Below are 6000 nucleotides of genomic sequence, written 5' to 3' on the forward strand. Positions count from 1 at the left end.
ACATCCCTGGTCCATGCATCTAATCAGGATGCTCTCTGCAGACATACTCCTATGCCTTTTAAGACAGGATCAGCTGAGCCAATGTGCAATCTCGCTCTGGACAGCTGGAGACTCAGTTTGACAAGCCTGACAAGAGAAAGATCAAGTCAAAATTTGGCTGTGTTGGGAGGTACTCTCCACACAGGCTCTGAGAGGGCTGAATTAGGCCACATGGGCCCAATCAACCAATTAGGCTGCAAAGGGGGGAGACTTAAGCTGGGGGAAGCTAATTAAAAGGAGGCTCACCTGTGAGGGAACAGATGGTGCTTCTACAAAGCAAGGAGGCTGGCATCAGTGTGAAGACAGCAGGAAGGAAGCCTGCAGTTCCCCTCCATGAGGCAAGGGAGAAGAAGCCTGGTAGGAAGGAGTCCGGGGGGATAGCAGTAAGGTGGTGGAGATGCACACCTTACCTGTTCACTACAGGGCCGGGACTGGAACTCAGAGGAGAGAGTGGGCCTAGGTGTTGTATTTAAAGTACTGCACAGGATCTTTTCAGGGGGGATAAGGCAAAGCGCCACATTTATTGGTAATATATGTATCAATCAACACTGTATCATATGCATATGATGTATATTACACTCATGCACTCACGTACACACACACGCAAGCACACTTGTTTTTGTTACTAGTTGCTCCCCTTAACTTCATCGGCCAGGTGAGTCGATCCAGATCAATGCTCCGATGTTGACAAGATGAGAGCCGGGGTCCTCTGCAAGACACCTCATATTTATAGCAGCTTCCCTCTCATGCAAATCTATACCAGATGCAAAGTCTGTGTCTGTGTCAATTGGTCATCTGTGACGCTTCCTTCTGGGTGTTGTCTTAATATTGCCACATTTATTTTCAAAGATGGTGTTTTCAAAAGAAGATGTTCGCTTCTTAACTATCCTTAGGGGCTATAACATTATACCAAGGCGCAATACAAAGTTTCTACATAAGGATTTGATACAAAGTTCCTATATCAAAGGACGTGATACAGAGTTGTATGAAAATAGAGGTTATATATGGAAAGACTTAATACAAGGTTATATGAGAAGATATAGTACAAAGTCATATGAAAATGATACAGAGTTATGCAAAGATGCTTAATGCAGAGATTTATCTACATGGGTTCCCCTACCAACCACTGCAGAGTGGTAATGTTTGGGGGCAGACTACCTGAGTTACTTGTTGGAGTGACAGGATCAGGGCAGTGGACATGTGGACAGAAAAAACAGACAATTGCGGAAGGGCTGTGTCAAAAAGACGCTGGAGCAGCTTTTGGAGTGAGAGAGGGGCTGCAGGCAGACAGAGAGAGAGAGAGAGAGATGGAGCACAAAGGTGGGAAGGGGAATCAACCATGCAGAACTAACCCCCGAACAACCAGGAGGAGGCGACAGCTCTGGTAAGTAGAGCCCATCTTTCCCCCCACCCCACCCCACCCCACCCCACTCCTCCCAGTCACACACTGTCTACCAGGTAATAGATGTGACTCTTTCCTCAAAATCATTTAACAAACTCACTCTAGACTCAGAGGGGTAGCCGTGTTAGCCTGAATCTGTAAAAGCAGCAAAGAGTCCTGTGGCACCTTATAGGACTAACAGACGTATTGGAGCATGAGCTTTCATGGGTGAATACCCACTTTGTTGGGTAGCTGTAGCTGAACGATTATCACTAGTGTTTTGCAAAGGGTGTTCAATCCCATTGTATCCTTTCCTCAAGATTGTGGGTGTCTGCAGTAGTGGTCCTTAACTATATTTAGCATTCCAAGGACTGCAGCCAACTGACCAGCCTTAATGTGACAGGTTTTTGGGAACAGCAATTCAGAAAATCCCCCATGGAATTTAAATATGTGGTGGGATGGGCATTAAAAGTGTCCATTTGAACTAATGAGATCAATTTCTCTGTATATTTTAGATCATATACACTGTTCTTAATTTTGGTTAGCTCTGTTAGATACGTAACCAAGGAACAGCTCTATGTATTTGGAGAAATTACAAGCAGAAACTTTTCCTAACATGGGGAATGTTGTATCGTATACTTTTAATCTCCCAAATCATTTTAAATATTAATGTTATTGATTAGGGTCAGTGCTACATGTGTTGTACATTTGCTTGGTAGGAATAACGCTAAAAAAATTTTTCTTCTCTGGTTTATGGCATGTTCCACAAGAACCTAATCTCATTCGTCTCTCTTCATACTGCTTTTAAAAATCTACTTGCAAAAATAGCCAGGAATTACATTTTTCACAAATTCAGAGTTAATACTTTCTTTCACACGGATTGTAGCAATATGTGTCTGTTTCCTTGCTGAAATGGTCATGCTATCCCATGGATTTACAGAAGCACATAGCAGACGCTGGTTTCCGGTGAGAACATAAAAGATGTAATGCAAAGACATTTCTTCGTTTTACTGAGCCTGCCTGTCTTGCATTTCAGCAAAGCAGCTTCGTAGAATCACTTACTGCTGGAGCTTGGACCAGCCTCCCTATGTTGGAGATGTTTCAGACTTTATGCCAATTTTATATTAGAATTATATGATCTTACAGAACTTCCAGAGATCCAGCGCCTAGTCCTACTGCCTACGCTCAGACAAATAAATCTTGTATGCATTTTTTATTGACATCCATGGGAAATTTGCCTGAGGTGAGGACTGCAGATATGGACTTGATAATTGATTGCAGCATTTAATAATCCTTAGGACTTGTCATTGAAATGCTTTACAAACATTAAATAAACATATCAACGCCCCTTGGAGAGGAATACTGGCCTCATTTTACAATTGAGGAAACTGAATTAGTGACCTGTCCAAGGCTGAAGAAGCGTGCTCTCTGTCAGAACTGGCATTAGAGATTAGGGGGGAAATCCTGGCTTCAATTAAGTTACTGGCAAAATTCCCATTTGATTTCAGCGGAGCCAGGATTTCACCACGGAGATGTGTGAGTTCTCTGCCCTGTGCTTGGACCATAGGATTCTGTTTTCCTTTTTCTGAAACACTTCTGGAAAATATTTCATTATGGAATTCTTTAACAACAATGGAATCTTTTGTTAAGATGCCATTTTAATCTATCTAGTGATATCAGTTAATTTTATTCTCTCAGGTTGCTTGGTCCAAAAGAGCTTTTATGTGGTGGGAATAAATGGGTCCAGATGATGGTGAAGAATCACTGAAATGGAGGACTGGAAGGTACCTCAAGATGTCATCTTTTCAGTCCCCTGTGCTGAAGCAGGAACAAGTATAGACCAGCCCTGACACACATTTGCCTAACCCAGTGTTTCTCAAACAGGGGTCACTGCTTGTGTAGGGAAAGCCCCCGGTGGGCCGAGCCAGTCTGTTTACCTGCCCCGTCCGCAGGTCCGGCCAATCGTTGCTCCCACTGACCAATGGGAGTTGCTGGAAGCAGCGGCCAGTATGTCCTTTGGCCCATGCCACTTCCAGCAGCTCCTGTTGGCTCAGAGCAGCAATCTGTGGCCAGTGGAAGCCGCGATCAGCCGGACCTGCAGACGGGGCAGGTAAACAAACCGGCCCGGCCTGCCAGAGGCTTTCCCTACAGAAGTGGCAACCCTGTTTGAGAAACCCGGGCCTAACCTGTTCTTAAAAACTTTCAAAGACAGGCATTCCATAACCTCCTTTGGAAGGCTATTCCAATACTTAACTATCCTTCTAGTTATGATCCCCTCCCCACAACATTAACCTAAATCTCCCTTCCTGCAGATTAAACACATCACTTTTTATCTTACCTTTAGCAGACATGGAGAAAAATAGATCACAGTCCTCTTTATAACAGCCCTTAACATATTTGAAAACTGTTATCAGGTCCTTTGTTGGTCTCCTTTTTAAACCTGCCCAGTTTTTAACCTTTCCTCATAGGTCAGATTTTCTAAACATTCCGTCATTTTTGTTGTTGCTCTCACCTGGACTCTTTCCAATTTATTTGCGTTATTCTTAAAGTGTGGCAGCCAGAACTGGTCACAGTACTCTAGATGAGGTCTCGCCAGTACTGAGTAAAATTGAACCGTTACCTCCCATGGCTTACTCATGAGACACTGGTTAACACACCTCAGAATATTAGCCTTTTCTGTAGATGCATCACATTGTTCGATCTTTCAGTTCGTGATCTGCTCTAAGCCCCACCACTACTTTTCAGCACTACTACTTCCTAGTCAGTTAGTCCCCATTTTGTATTTGTGCATTTGAATTTTCCTTCCTAAGTAAAGTACTCTGCTCTTGTCTTTTTTGAATTTCATCTTACTGATTTCACATCAATTCTTCAATTTGTTATGGACTTCTTGAATTCTAATCCTGTTCTCCAAAGTTCTTGCCACCCTCCCAGTTTGGGGTTATCTGAAATTTGATAAGCATAGTCTTCATTCTACTATCCAAGTCATTTAATGGAAATACTGAATTGTAACAGACCCAGGACTGACACTTGTTGGACACCACCAGATACACCCTCCCAGTTTGACAGTGAACCATTGATAATTATTTTTTGAGTAAGGTCTTTCAACCAGTTATGCATCTACCTTATAGTCATTTCATCTAGATTCCATTTCTTTAGTCTGTTTATGAGACTGTCCTGTGGGACTGTCAAAAGATTTACTAGAATCAAGATGTATCACATCCACAGCTTCACCCATCCACTAGCCAGTAACCCTGTCGGAAAAAGAAATTAGGTTGACCTGGTATGATTTGTTCTTGACAAATCCATGTTGGCTATTTCTTATCATCCTATTATCCTCTAAGTGTTTGCAAATTTATTGTTTTAAAAATGTGTTCTAGTATCTTTCCAGTTAATAAAGTTATCCCCTGGATCTTCTTTATTCCCCCTTTAAAAGAAAATTTGTTTGCCTTTCTCCAGTTCTCTGGACCCTCAACCATCCTCCATGAGTTCTTAAAAATAATTGCTAATGGTTCTGAGATTGCTTCGGCTAGTTCCTTAAGTAGCCTAGGGTGAATTTCATCAGGTCCTGCTGTCTTGAATACCTTTAACTTTTCTAAGTATTCTTAAGCCTCTTCTCTCCCTATATTGGCTTGTGTTCCTTCCCTCTCGTTAATATTAATCATGCTAAGCATCTGGTCACAGTTTAACCTTTTTAGTGAAAACTAAAGAAAACAGGCATTAAACACCACCTCAGCCTTCTTAGTGTCATCTGTTGTTAGCTCTCCTTCCCCCAGTAAGTAGAGAACCGACACTTTCCTTCATCTTTGTGTTGCTCTTAATATATTTACAGAAACTCGTCTTACTTCCTTTTAGGTCCCTTGCTAAATGTAACTCATTTCGTGCCTTAGCACAAGCATGTTGGGACAAAATCAGAAAGGCTATTGTTTTGTACCCTTCCTTGGAAATTTGTCCATGTTTCCACTTTTTGTAGGATTCCTTTTTGATTTTCGGCTCCGGATGAAGCCATATTGGCTTCTTCTTATCTTTCCTTCACACTGGGATAGCTTGCTGCTGTGCCTTTAATATTGTTGTCTTGAGAAACTGCTGGTTTTCCTGAACTCATTTTTCCCCTTAGATTTTCTTCCCAGGGGACCTTTCCTACCAGTTTTCTGAGTTTGTTAAAGTGTCTTTTATTCTGCTACTTACTCTGTCCCTCCTGCCTTAGAATAATTAAATCTTATAATAACTTTCACTCAAATTGCTTTCCACCTTCAGATTCACTACCAATTCCTCCATGTTAGTCAGAATCAAATCTAAAAGATCTGTCCTCCTTGATTACTTCCTCCACTTCCTGAAACAAAAAGTTGTCCCCAATGCATTCCAAGAACGTATTGGAAATTTTGTGGGTTTTTCACATTACTTTTCTAACCGATTTCTGAGTAGTTAAAGTCTCCATTACTACCTGGTGTTGAGTTTTAAATATTTGTTCTAGAAATGCCACCTCCTGACTTGGTAGTTTATGGTAGATTCCTACTATAACATTACCACTGTTTTTCCCCTCTTCACCCACAGACTTTCAACAGGTCTGCCTCTCACCTTGT

This window comes from Chelonoidis abingdonii, chromosome 1, assembly GCF_003597395.2.
Source record: "Chelonoidis abingdonii isolate Lonesome George chromosome 1, CheloAbing_2.0, whole genome shotgun sequence".
NCBI classification, from domain to species: Eukaryota; Metazoa; Chordata; order Testudines; family Testudinidae; genus Chelonoidis; species Chelonoidis abingdonii.